Genomic DNA, 15,432 nt, shown 5'->3' on the forward strand with positions numbered 1-15,432 from the left:
AATTGTCCAGTTGTCCGTTCAATCAACCAAAGCGTAATACACTAATGATATGCTAAGGCGGCTCAACTTCTCACTATGATGTGCACTGACCACCAGGGGGCAGACACTCCGACAGGTAAATTAGCTTGCTGCGGGGGTCCGGCTGATCAGGACTGAGGAAGATGGGTTAGTCACGCCCTGGAGTCCTCCCACAGTCCCTCCCCTGCTGGCCAACCTCCCACATTCCTCCCTGTCCCCAATTGTGCACCAGTGGGGTCCCTCAGCCTGGCCGATGCCCTCTCGCAATCCAGGACCCCTAGGGGGATGTCTGAGAGCCAGTTTCAGCCCATTCCCACAGGCCAAGCTGAGGGACCCCACTGTGCACGAATTCGTGCACTGGGCCTATAGTCCTTGTATGAATTTACTGGGATAGCAGTCTGGGTCCAAACAGGAGATAGAAACTGATACCATTGTAATTACCTAATTATAAATAATAGGAGAGGAGCAAAGGGAAGGCCAGACATTATAGGCATGTTCTCTATTAAACACTGGGGGAAGGAGACAGGACACAGGGAAGAGTGACATGCCCAGTAAAGTTGAGGTGACAGGGAAGATACTTGGCCTTCAATCACACCTGGGGACAGAGGTGGTTGGCCAGAATGGGTGTGGCCCCTGCAAGCCTGAGAAGATTTGGGGTACTCGATTCCCTGGACACAGAAGCTCATGCTCCTGTGCTCTTGCACTCTTGTCTCACTTGGGACTTATATAACTCTAGGCCTGTGAAGTCCTTTTGCTCCTGCTTCTCTGCATTCTGAGACTAAGGGAAATGGGGCTTTGGAAACTCAGGATTTAATGCCACACCAATAAAAAACACTTATTATCCCCTGTGAGTCTCGGAAAATTCTTTTTCTCAGGGTATCATAAGAAGTCCACCCCCAGCAGTACCCAGAGGAGAAGATAACCCCTCCCTCCCTCACTTCATCTGATAACAAGACCACACAGTGTTTAAACAGAGGAAGTTAACATAAAGAATAATTCAATTGAGCCCAGCCAGTGTGGCTCACTGGTTGAGCATTAACCTATGAACCAGAAGGTCAAGGTTTGATTCCTGGTCAAGGCACATGCTTGGGTTTCGAGCTCAATCCCCAGTGGGGGCATGCAGGAGGCAGCCCATCAATGGTTCTCTCGCATCATGAATGTTTCTCTTTCTCTCCCTCCCCTTTTCTCCCTGAAATTAATATATAATATATATATATATATATATATATATATATATATATATATATATATATATATATATAAAGAATAATTAAACTGAGATAAAAGAATAACCACAAGGTAAGAGAAATGCTGCATAGGATCCCAGGGCTGAGGGAGACTAAGGAAGGAGTCAGACCTCATTGGAGGGGTATGGTTCAGTCACAGGACAGCAGAGGAGTTTGCTGAGTTGGCCCAGCTGGAGCTGGTCTGGAGTTGGCGGGCAAACAGCAAGTCACCCACCAGAGTGCAGGCAGAGAGCAGGTGCTCAGCACCGGTGACCTGGGTGAGCTGTGGAGCCTGGTGCCTCAGGGGCAGAGGCCTTGGAGTGCGAGGAATGCAGCAGAGCTCACAGAAGGAACTACTCCCTGTCGCAGGATGCTCTAACCATGGCGGCATGCAGGCTGCACAGAGCTCTGGGTTCCACGCCGAGAGGCCTGCAGAAAGGGTATTGTCAGGCAGGGCTGCAAAATCACAGAGGGACCTCATCCTGGGCCCTCGATGGGGCAGGTTCCTCCAGGTGTCCTCACACCCATGCCGCTGATCTCAGCCCACGCCGGAAATCACGAAGAAGCTCTTCCTCCCAGCGCCCTTCCAGCACCCTATATTCAGAAAACTTAACATTGTGCCTAACTCAAATGAGAAATGCTTAAAGAATTTTAATATCACAGAGCAGGTATTAAAGGGTGCATTTGAAACTGAGAGGCAATAAACTGATAATGAAGACACTTGCATAGTAACTATTATTTATAATCACACAGGTGGATACCAATGCTCAAAGGTGAATACAGCTACTAAATCACAGAGCTAGAGATTATGTCCATTATGGCCATAAGTGGTCAATAATTCCTGAAACTAGGCTCTAACCACACTCTGAGAGCAGCCTGATGAAAATTGCCCATTTAAAGTATTTTGTAGATGGATCTATATTGTGAGTCCATTATTATACTTATTATGATCATATGATAAAAATCTCATCTAATGAAAATTCTCTGCACTCTTTTTGTTAAGAAAAAGAAACAAATGAGAGACCACTCACTCCTGTGCTTTCTGCCCTTCCCTTCACCCTGGGCTGGGTTAAATGACTCCTTCTTTTGCTAAACGCCCACTCCTCTTAGAAAAGTCACCATGGACGTCTTCATAGCATTTTTCACAACCTAATATAACTATCTGCTACCTGAGTGTGTCTCACCCTAGAACTTCAACCTTCCTAACCGTGGAGTTTGAGCCTGACTCATCTCTCTTTGCAGGAGGCCAGGGCCCTGGCTCATAAGAGATGTATGAGAGTTGAACTAAACATTAAAAAAAGTACCACAGCTCTGGCTGGTTTGGCTCGGTGGATGGAGCGTCGGCCTACGGACTCAGGGGTCCCAGGTTCGATTCCGGTCAAGGGCATGTACCTTGGTTGTGGACACATACCCAGTGGGGAGTGTGCAAGAGGCGGCTGATGAGTGTTTCTCTCTCATCGATGTTTCTAACTATCCCTCTCCCTTCCTCTCTGTAAAAAATCAATAATATATATATATATATTAAAAGTACCACAGATTTCCATCAGGGATTTATTCAAACAAGTCATTTGTAGATATACTAGTAACTCAGGTCAAGACTGTGTGCTGATCCAGTGGTTAAAGGGCATACACCAGTCAGTCCCACACGATCCTTGATGGCATATAAGATCTACCACATGCAAAAGATGGAAGAATTTCCAAAGCGTGTCCTGAAAGGAGCCTCAATCTATTTGGAAAAACTAGCCCAAACAAGACAGTAATCAAGGCGAGGTGGCAAGTATCAAAAGAAAGAAAAAACAAAACGGGGAGGGTGTAATGGAAGGATTTAAGTCTGAAACAGAAGGAGAGCTAATATGGAAGAATGTTGTGAGAAGGTTAGAGCAGCGATTTTTAACCGGTGTGCTGCAAGAATTTTTAAAACATGCAATACCTGGCTATTTAGTCAGAGGCACTAACCTTCTTTCCCTTAGATTGTCAAATAAAAAAATGACAACAGCCAACACTACAATAACTGTCCAGTGTAAATGAGTCAAAATTATACCTATTTTTTGGTCAGATAGGCAAAACAGACTTTTCGGTATGCCGTAGAATTTTAGTAATTAGTTTATGTGTGCAATGAGATGGAAAAGGTTGAAAAGTGCTGGGTTAGAGGAATGAATCCCAGTGTAACATATCTCTGACATCTTTTTAATATTCTCACAATGTATGCTTGGAGTTACACTGAGTTGATTGAAAGGGTCTGGAAGGATACATTTAGCACATTCTCCAACAGTGCAGCATTCAGCATGGCTCACTGCCTCTCACACTGGTGTCAAAAGTTAGGTTTGAACCCACCTAAAACCAAGAGCGGCAACTCCACAGCCGCAGGCAAGGTACTGGGGGAAATAACATCCTCAGCCCTATAGCAAGTTCCTCTTTAGTCACGTAATTCCCTAATACTAGGAGGCATTTTCAGTTGTTTTTTATTTAGATATAGTTGACATATGAGTTTTAGGTATACAATAAAATAATCTTATATATGTACATTTTGCTAAATGATCACAAAAGTGCAGATAATATCCAGCATGCTATATAGTCACAATTTTGTGTGTGTGATGAGAACCTGCAAGGTTTACTCTCTTAGCAATTTTTAATGTACCATACAGTATTCTTAACTACAGTCACTATGCTGTACATTATATCCCTGGGACTTACTTATTTTATAACTGGAAGTTTGCACCTTTTGATCACATTCACCCATTACACACACACACACACACACACACACACACACACACACACACACACACACACACACTATCTCTGTCAACTACCAATCTGTTCTTTGTATTAATGAGTTCAGTGATTTTTTATTGTTTTGGTTGTTGTTTTAGATTCTACCTATGAATTCAATGAGTATTTGTCTTTCTCTGTCTGGCTTATTTCATTTAACATAAAGCCCTCAAGGTCCATCCATGTTATTGCAAGTAACATATCTCCTTCTCTCTTATGGCCAAATAATATTCCATTGTATCTAAATGCCACATTTTCTTTATCCATTCATCTATCAATGGACATTGAGGCTGTTTTCATGTCTTGGCTACTGTAAATAATGCTGCAATAAATATGGGGGCATATATCTTTTTTAGTTAGTGTTCTCATTTTTTTTTGGACAAATATCCAGAAATGGAATTGCAGAATCATATTGTAGCTGTATTTTTAATTTTTTGAGTAACCTTCATGCTGTTTTCCTTAGTGACTGCACCAATTTTCATTTCCATCAAAAATGCACAAGGGTTTCCTTTTCTCCACATTCTTGCCAACACTTGTTTTTTCTTGTCTTTTTTATAATAGTCATTCTGACAGGTGTGAGGTGATACCTTACTGTGATTTTGATTTGCATTTATTTCCCTGATGACTAATAATGTTGAGCACCTTTTCATGTATCTGTTGACCAGTTGTATGTCTTCTTTGGTAAAATTTCTGTTGAGATCCTCTGACCATTTTTTTAATTGAATCATTTGGTTGTTCCTATTGAATTGTGTGATTTCCTGATATATTTTGGATATTAACTCCTTATTTTTTAATCTGGGTTCCCTCTTCTTATCCTGCCCCCCTTCCCCTCCCCCCCCCCAGTTCCTTGAAAGGTAGGGCCTTGACTATGCCTCCTTACTCCACCTTCTTCAGAGACTGAAGTTCTAATTTCTATGTCTACCCATGTTACTTACACCCAGACTCCCAAAGACCACATTCTTCCTGTGCCTGGAACATTCCTCTATTTACTGCCAAGTCACCTCTCTACCTGCAAGTCACCTAGTGCATTCTGATGGGTTCTTAATCATCACTAGCGAGCCTTCACCTTCCCTAATGGCTGTCCTGGAACATCCCTGTGACTATATGCCAGCCTTCGTCCTGGCATCCCACATCTGTGTCCAGTCTCCTAGGTGCGGGATATATTTTATCTCATCAATGTAGTAACAATTAAGACCAAGTTAAACCACACTGGCCACATGCACAGTAGTACAAAGTGATTATTGATGTTTAAGACTTTGACCAAGAAATACTACTATAATCAGAGATGTATGAGAACTAATAAATTACAATGAATTTTCTCTACTTATCAGGTAAACAAATAAGATATTAGATTTTCAACACAAGGCATGAAATAAGATGTATCAAATTAATGTTCACTTTAGCAACAATGCAATTAATCATAACATCTGTTACACCCAAACAGTTTATCATCAGTTATCAGTTCTGACACCATTCAAAAAAATTGTACATGTTTGTACATGTATGAATTTATATATTGTGTTGGTCCCAAAGGTAGTTAGTGATACACAGAATGAATGGCAAGCTCGGACTCTGCTTATGGGTTCTTGACCTATGAAGTTTGAAGAATAAAATTCCCAGACTAAAAGATTTTAAGCAAAGTGTGGAAGTTTATTGCAAGCGTATAAAAACTCCCCTTAGGGAGGAATCTCCAAATGGGGCCCCCTGGGAAGGGGCCCCCAAATGGGAAAAACCTGCTCTCTCTCTAAAACGGGAAAAAAGCAGTCCTTTGGGTCTCTCTGTCTATCAGTTTATATATGCTGGTAGCTTCTTTGTCTGAACATGATGCTTTCTAATTGGATCCTTCCTTAATTTATGTCCCCTGTGTTTTCCTAATTGGCCATTTCCCCCCTTATTCCCTGGTATCAGTTTCAACGTTTTAAAGCTCACCAGGTGCCTCCCACTTCTCCCCTTGTAACATTCCTCCATCCTCTATGTATGTAAAATAAACAACCTGGCACCTTGGAGCTATATCCTCCCACATATGCATTCCTCTCCGATGGACCCCCCTCCCCAAAAACTGCCTCTCCTGTCTCTAAAATCCTTTCATTAGTAGCCTTCCATGCCTACTGGTCTTGAAATTATTTCTTTGGGTCATTTCTCCTCACTTAAATTTGATATGTAGGATAACAGAATTTTGGAACATTAGTTTTTGCTGTGATTAGACATTGTGAGGATTGGAAGAGGTACACGCTCAGCTACAGGGCTTACAGAACATCTAAATGCTTCCAGGTATTGTTTTGAGCACAAGAAGTCTCTCATAATTTATTGTAAGCACCAGAAGTTTTCAATTATTTTTTTAATTTTTGACATATTTAATAATTAAATACCTGGCTTTCACTTCCAACCAAGAGAGGTAACCAAACCAAATTCACACTTCATCCTTCAACAAATAAAAAGCCAGTCTAAATAAGTGAAAACAACAGCTCTTAGGCAATGAACAGCAGACAGCATGAGAAATTGATCTCTGAGAAATGGGAAACAAAGTGAGCCCCAGGATTTCCCAGCTTACTGGCTGTATTTCCAGGCCATAGTGTATAGCAAGGCAGAGGGGGGGGGGGCGGGGGGGGCGGGGAAGAAGAGAGAGAGACGGGGGGAGGGGGGAGAAGAGAGAGAGAGAGAACAAGAGAATGAGAGAGATGGGGAGAGCCTGGCCAGAGTTTTCAGCTGGGCGCTAATGGGCACCTGTGCCTGAGGAAACCACCTACAACACCAGAAAACAGCAGGCTGAATAATCTCCTGAGCTCACACAGAGCTGCAAATAGTTCATATTCCCACCAGCCAGAAGAGAATAAAATTCATAATACAAAAGTCATTAGGAAAGTATGGCTTAGGCAGTGGGAATATTTAGCCCTATGCTTAATGGCTTCTCTGATCTTACTTCACTAAGTTTTAAGGAACACTTTAAAGGGTCAGACTCTTTCCAGATAACTGCAACCCAGAGTAAAGCTCAAGAATATTTGAGAGTGAACAATAATATTGGCACTCAACAACATAAAATTCATATCTGGAATTTAATAAAAAATTAAAGCTATGCAAAGAACTGGGAAAACATGGCCCATAATGAAGGCAAAATATCAGTCAATAGAAACAGCCTCCCAAATGACACAGATGATAGAATTTTTAGGAAAAGAACATTAAAGCAATTATAACTCCATTCCATATGGTCCAAATCTGAATAACTTAATTACACTTGGCAATAATACTGCTCATTGAGTTTTAAGGTATATATATATATATATATATATATATATATATATATATATATATACCCAAAACATATTTATTTTGTTGTTGTCCATGTTACAGAAAATTTCAGAGGCTGTAGTATCTAAATAGAAGGACTATATATGTCAGTCTTTTTCTTTTTTTAAAATAAGAATATTTTTTTCTATATTGGATTGACTAGGAAGTTAGTAAGCCATTTCTGTCTGCTGCAGTCAGAAGAAAAGTTTTATTGCTGCTTGAACTAATTTTTCTACTTATTTCATTGATTTATAGAACTACCAATGTCAAAGCACATTGGAATCTTGGAGACGAATTAAAAGCATGAATCATTCAAAGTGACCATCCATGTAGTGGGATTGCATTAAGAGCCAAAGTGTATGTGGAAGAAACAACCAGAAAGTCAGATGTCAGACCATCCTGCCATAATTACAGACAGGAAACGTTCACAGTCATGGTGTGTGTTCATCGGAACGACGGCTTATCCTGAATTACAGCCAGGTCAAATGAGCCTTAAGGCGAGCATGATGCATGTTTAAGCAACAAATTACGCCCACTGCAGATATTGAGGGTATTATTCATTTGCTTTCCTGGCTCACGAAATCTCCTCCCAGCTGGCCAAATTACTCAAACCCCGTAAAGTACCCCACAAATGGGGCCTAGTCTAGTTCCTTCAGCTAAGTGAGGGGAAATGGGTAGTGCTGGTGTGAGGGCAGTCTATTCTGTTCAGTGTTTTACCATAGTCATAACAGGTGTCAGTAGGAGAGCCCAAAAAATGCAGAGAGGTAAGGAAATGGTGGCATTATTGTTGACTTGTCCTCACTTTCATCCTCTCCTCCCCACTGGTTTCATGAGCTCATCTCAGACCATTCTGTGTTCTCCTGATACTCCTTAGATATCACTTCCCTCACGCCACTCAGAGATCTATAGGGGCCTTCTGTCACCTTACGGCAGCAAGTCAGAATTCTTGTTTCTTATAGTTAAGACTGATACATGTGTCTTGATTCTCTTGTAGAAGTAGCCAAGCTTGCTAGGTGCCAGTCCTGACACCACTCCTCATTGGTGGTGTGATCTTAAGCACTAAACCTCAGTTTCCTCATCTGTAAAATGGGGATCAAAATAGAGACACCTACTTCACAAGTTTCTGGTTAATTTATGTGGGACAATGAGCACTGTAAGCACTTTTAAAATGATAGCTATTTTTAACTATTCAAGTATATTAACTGTACTTCATCACAGCAATACTGCCCATGCCAATAGGCCTACTTCTTATTATATAGCTTGCTCTTCAACAAGGAGCGTGTGCACATGCACAACCCCTGCCCCCCACCCTCTTTCCCATCTCTGCTTTTTCTCCTGTCACCGCTTGATTAATCTAGTTTAAGATGCATTACAAGTCTCACCGAATCATTAAATCTTAACTCCTGTAAGTCCTTGCCATAATTCATTTTTTGAAAGTCATGAGAGATTTTATTCTCTAGTAATACAACCTTTGTGTGCTGGTTTTTTAAATAAAAATATATTTTTTATACATTGTATTTTGTCTCTCCAACTATGGTTTTTACAGATAATTCTTTGTCCCATATTGGAGGTATTATACACCTCATCTCAGGAAATCATTATTGACTTATTGATTACAAAGTATAACAAAATTTTAAAAGGCAATAAATATTCAATGGGCTGTATGGCACAGATTCACCTGATGATGTTGAAGAAGTCAAGATATTTGGCCTGGGTAACATACTGAAGAAGAATCAAGGGATGAAAATGTAATACAATTAGGTTTTCTCTTCTGCTTCTGAAGTTTGTAAATAAAGTGTAATACCTTTCGTAGATTATTTTGGTTTTAATTGTTCAGTTTTAATCCTAAAACTCTCCTCTCACCAGAGATGCACATTTAAGGGATTTATTCATTGTCTGGCCCTAGATGTACATTTAAATTCTGTAATTAGTAAGCAGTCTGCTAAAAAACAAAAAAAAGTTTTTTAATTGAGAGATATGATGGAAAAAAAGATGATCTTTTGAAACCTAATAAAAATCAACAGATGATGGATATCAACATAGCAGTACTAGCTTACAGTGGAAAAGGTTTTATAATATTTTTTCAATAAATCAAGGAACCCCTCATATTCAATCAATAGGACCACAGTGTTTCTTTAGTACATAATACAACATCTTTCTTAGAGAAAGGTGTTGTTAAATCAATCAATCATATTGTAATGCAATAGTCTGAGATAAGGATGTTAAAATAAGTCCATAATCTTGCACAGATTCTAAAATGAGGAAGCCATGAGTACTAAATTATCATGTTTTCTTCAGTTGTCTCCAGATAGGCTTCTTCTCACCCTCAAGGATTGGTACATGTCACTGAGGTGGAGATTTGAAGACTGAGTAAAGAGTAGGGAACTGCCCTAACTGGTTTGACTCAGTGGATGGAGCAACGGCCTGTGGACTGAAGGGTCTCAGGTTCAATTCCAGTCAAAGGTATGTACCTTGGTTGCAGGCACAACCCCAGTAGAGGGTGTGCAGGAGGCAGCTGATCGATGTTTCTAACTCTCTACCCCCTCCCTTCCTCTCTGCAAAAAAACCAATAAAATATTTTTTTAAAAAAAGAGTAGGGAACCCACTGATCCAGGCTGCTGGAAATGCCACCAAGAACGTCTATGAACTCTGTTCACTTGTGATGCTGCCAGTCAGCATTCTGGCCTCTAATTTGATTTCCTAAATGGATCTGACCAACAGAGTGGGGATTGGAGATACTGTGAGCGTGCAGTTGGTTAGCTGTTGTGCAAGACTTAGAGTTCTGTGTGTATTCAAAATATGGCACCTGGTTGAAAATCAGCTTCTTATGAATCAGGTTGTTAGGTGTCAAACCTGAGACTCAACTCACCTGTGAGACAAGTAATAAAGTTGTGTCCTGAACTTCAGAGCTTGAGTCCAGTCCCAGAACCCAGAGTGATCAATTAGGATATGGCCAAACTGTAGGATGGAGCCTCCACCCTGGCAACCACGGTCCCTTCTTGCTTACTAGCCCTTTAAATATAACATTGCCCTATCTAAAGAGATCACTTGTAAAAGCTGTCAGCAAAGAAAGATCATGTTCCCCAAGTCGCGGAGCTTCTGCTTTCTTACTAGGCTGCACCAGTGCTGAACACATGACTGACTTTGTTTCCTGAACCACCGTGTTATTTCCCTCCCTCTGCCAGGAATGCCAGTCCCTCCTCATGCCTTGATTGACCTGTACTTACTAACTCCAGTAGTTTTTCATTGACCTACTTTTCCAACCCCACAAACACTCCTGGGTTAGGAATTTTATCTGCTATTCCGTAGAAATATTCTTGCTATTGAATCTGTACAGTGTTTTTAAATATTCCATTATTGGTCTGCTAACTACAATGATCCTTAAGTATAACTCAGGCTTTATTCATCTTTTTTGGGGGGTGGGGGTGGGGGGGCGGGGTGGAGCGTCTACTTCATCTTTAAATTCCTAGCACCTTGCACTGTGTTTCGTATACAGGAAGCTCTCAATATATATTTTTAATTGTTTTATTGCTTAAAGTATTACAAAGAGTATTATATATGTCTCCTTTTTCTCAATATATTTTTGATGAAAAAATGCTTTGTTAATTCATTGGAATAGGATACAAGAGACTTTCCTATGCAAATACTTTTATAGACATTTGAATTAAGTTTTCCACTAGACCATAACCTTCATAACAATTGCATAAAATGATAGACCCAAACATGGGGTGATTCTTGGGTCAGCAAATGGTTATATTTTCTAGTAAATATATTTTAAAATGTATATTTTATATGACATATATATTTAGAACTTTATGTACAGCAGGAATTATTCTAAGTGCTTTATAAATGTTAACTTGAATTATCCTCATATCAAACCTATGAAAGAGGTGCTATCATTAACCCCACTTACAGCTGAGGAAATAGAAAAACAGAGAAGTTATATACCTTGGTCAAGATTGCTCAGCCAGTAAGGGGAAGAACCAGGATTTGAATCAAGGCAACCTGGCTCAAAGCCCAAAGTCTTCCCTGCAGGCCTACTGGGTTTACCAAGAAGTCTTCATTCAAAAAATGAGAGGGAATGCTTCTATGTAGGAGCCTTGATGTATAAGTCATTTCCTCCATTTTCCCCTTGGCCAGCCTTCTTGAACAGATGTCTTTTAAACCTCATACTTTATACAAGAATTTTATTGAATTACTGTCTTCTAAGGAAGCTGGCATATTTTACAAAAAGGAAAAATTAAAAACAAGACCTCAGCAATCCTCACAAAATCCAATGAAGAATGCACATGTTAAGAAAAGGAACTATTTCTAAATGGATATTTACCTAGATTCTTACCCCCTTAGGATAACACTGAATAATGATTTCATTCTGCTCTGAGACTGGGAAAAAAAATCCTCTTGTCAGTTTTGGAAAGGAAGTCAAAGGCTATAAGGGCTCTCTGTGAAAATCTTCTATTTCCATTTTTTTTCTTTTGAAGTTCAAATCTTGTGATGATTAGCTTCAACTGAACTTGACTCTCCACCCTACTTAGGGAGGCGTATGTTATCATAGAGATCAGAAATCAAATGAATTAGGTTCTCTGTTCAGCTCAACACTTTAAATTGCAGTTGGAAAAAAAAATATTTAAGTTCATCAGCCCCAGAAACCTTTATTCAGAGGTATCATTGCCAGAAGTCATGGAGCTTCTTTGCTGGCACTGCAATCAAGGAGAAAGGCAGTGAAAAGAATGCTGCCAGGACTAATTGAAAACTGTGTAATAAAATGAATGTTATCACTTAAATTGTTATGTTTTAAAAGGATCAATAAGGGTTAAAGAAAAGATACTTTGCCACTGTTTAGAAAATTGATCAATAAGACTCCTCAGGAGATTAACTTGAAAAATTGTGTCTTCAGCAAGCAAGTGTATAAGGAGCAAATTTCATGCCCAAATAAGCCCTTATCCTGTGTATTGGGTAGTGAGGAATTTTTTATTTTAAAAGAAAATTAAGATGGACTTCTGCTTTGAAAGCTGGGGTATTGGGGACCAGATTTACTCTCTAATTTTTTTTAAAAAGAAAAATATACAAAATGCTTTTAAAAAAACTGGACCTCAGGCAACCAAATACACAGACCATTGAGAGGCAGGAAATAAATGAGGTAAATTTTATGATTGCCCCAATTTACTGCCTTGAAAGAGAGTTCAGGTTATGGGGTGGGGGGCGGGGACCAAGTGGAGGCCAGTCAACTCTCTAAGTTGGGGAATCAAGGCAGTTAGTTCTCCGGAGAGAGTACTGGAGAGCAGAGCTATACATGGGAGAGAATGCTAGATATCTGCAAAGGGTCCTCTAAGTATTCAGTTGACTACTATTCAGCACATGAATGTGAGGAAATTAGGCTAGGGAAAAACGTATCCAAAAAAATTAGAGGGAATAGTGCATGTGGCTCACATCATACAAAAAATTGTGTTGTCTCATAGCAGCCAGACTGGAAGCTCTCATAATTCAAGAGGCATTACATAGAGCACTCAGACGGGTTTTATTTCAGTAGTGGTGAATTGTTAGCTTTAGACTAATAACTAGCTCTTGTTCCACATAAAACTAAAAAGCAAGGTCTGAGATAAAACTGTGATAAAATGCACAATGTCAGAACCAATAAAAAATTACTAATCATAGGAAAAAGTAAGAAAATAAGATCCATAATGAGAAAAACGATCAATCAAAACTGATCCAGCCCTAACCGGTTTGGCTCAGTGGATAGAGCGTCAGCCTGTGGACTGTGGAGTCCCGGGTTCAATTCTGGTCAAGGGCATGTACCTTGCGGGCACATCCCCAGTGGGGGGTGTGCAGGAGGCAGCTGATGGATGTTTCTCTCTTATCGATGTTTCTAACTCTCTATCCCTCTCACTTTCTCTCTGCAAAAAAATCAATAAAAATATATTTTTAAAAAGAACTGGTCCAGAACTGATATAGAAGTTTAAAATTGTAAGGCAAGAACATTAAGTCATCATAACTGCATTCCATATATTTAAGAGTTAGAGAAGAAAACAATAATGTATAAGCTAAATAATGCACTGAAAGGGATTAATGGTAGATTAAACATTGTAGAAGAAAAGATTATTGAACTTGAAGATATAGCAATATAAACAAACCAAAATGAAACACAGAAAAAATAATTTTTAAAAGAGATCAGAGTATCAGTAGTGTAGGGGCAAGTTCAGTCAAAATTGCTGAATGGGAGGAAAACAGGGATGCTTTATATTTCTTTATATTTCCTTCTTGCATTTTCTATAGCCCCCTGTAAAATGTTGATTAAATGTGGTGAGAGCAGATGTCCTTGTCTCATTTTTAATCTCAGGAGGAAAGCACTTAGTCTTTCACCGTTAAGTATGATGTTAGCCATAGGCTTTTCACTGATGCCCTTCATCAGGTTGAGTGAATTCCCTTCTATCCTTAGTTTGCAGAGAGTTTTGTGTTTTTTTTTTATCAGAAATGACTGTGGAATTTTTTCAAATGCCTTTTCTGTGTCTGTTGAGATGATTATTGTAGTTTTTGTTCGTTTGTTTGTTTTTGTGGGGGGTTTTTAGTTTGTTAATATGGTGAATTGTATGGATGGTTTTTTGCCTGTAAAACCAATTTTTCACTCTTAGGAATGACCAGGTGGTCATGATGGATTATGCCTTTGTATATTGTTAGACTCGACTTGGTAAAATTTTGATAGACCACTGTCTGGAATCTGGTGAAAGTGAGAAAAGCTGTACCCAGTGAGAAGCACAGATGCCCGCACATCGGAATTCTGCTTAAAATCAGCAGATTCCATGCAGTCTAAGCACTGACCTCTGGTCCACAAACCCCAGGTTAAGATCCTCTGTTTTAAATTTTATGAAAATTCTTAATTTTTTTTAACACAATTAGAGGCCATAGAATAATTTAAGCTCACCCTGCCTCAACACTTTTTGCTTGTTTAAACGTTTCTTTACAGTTGCATATTTGCAGCTGTTATTCTGACTGTAATTTTGTATCCAGCAACAAGAAACACGAAATCATTATTCAGTATGAGACAGTAATAGTAAACAGTAATGAGGTGAAAAATTAATTAAATGTGGCTGAAAATTATAAATTATTGAACATTACCTCAAAATTCCGTTAGTGAAGAGACACTGCAGGATGAGGTGAGGATGAGGAGCTTTTGGAAAGTCCTTTCTTTACCTTTTGCCAAAGAATTCCTGGAATTCGAAATAGCAGCCACACAAACTTTTAGGGAACTTTGGTCAAAACCTTTCTCTCCTCTCTAGAAATTAGCAATAGTACTGGTTCCAAACAATCTCCACAATCCTATAAATCTTGTGATGTGTTAAAAGGGAAATCTGATGAATTTATTAATGTATCTAAGGTCTGCAGCCGCCTTTGCCAGGTCTTGCCAAGAATTTTACTCTCTTCTATAATAGTGCTAATTAAAACCTTGCCTACAGACAACCCAATATGCACTGGGTTATTTCCCATGAAAGTAAAACCATAATTTGAACAGAAAGAGTGTTTTAATTCTCAACCATATCTATACAGATATCATCACCAGCATAACTGAGACCTTTCACTGGGTTAGTGTGCTCACTAACCTGTTGGTTTTTGCTTTTTATTTTAGGGGTAAAAAAAAATCAGATGGAAAACAGGTTAAGTTTTTAATCTGAATTAATCTCTTTTATAGTTCTATTAGCTAAAATATTTCAGTTAACTACAATGAGATTTTTGTTTTTATTTGGAATGAGCTTTTACACATGACACACTAGGAAAATTCATTTTGAGCTTAAAATCGATATCTGCTTATGTTATAACAGATTGTGTGATCACTGGGTCTAAAACACTCAGTAGCCTGCCTGCGTTTAGGAAGCATGTTTTCATATTCCACAGGCAGCCTCCTTGTCAGCTTTTCCTAGGGAATAGTTCTCATTTCCATCCTTCCTCATCCCTTAAAAAAAAAAAAAAAAAAAAAAAACCCAAAAAATAGATTTCCCCCCCAGAAATTAAATTTGTTGAAAGATTTTTTTTTTCTCAGTCACCCGCATGGCCAAAATATATTCTATTTTAACCCTAAAACATTGGCCAATAAAGCAAAAATCTATCACTATATGTTAGGAAGTTCTCTGCTTTTAGT

This window comes from Myotis daubentonii, chromosome 6 (assembly GCF_963259705.1).
Source record: "Myotis daubentonii chromosome 6, mMyoDau2.1, whole genome shotgun sequence".
NCBI lineage: Eukaryota > Metazoa > Chordata > Mammalia > Chiroptera > Vespertilionidae > Myotis > Myotis daubentonii.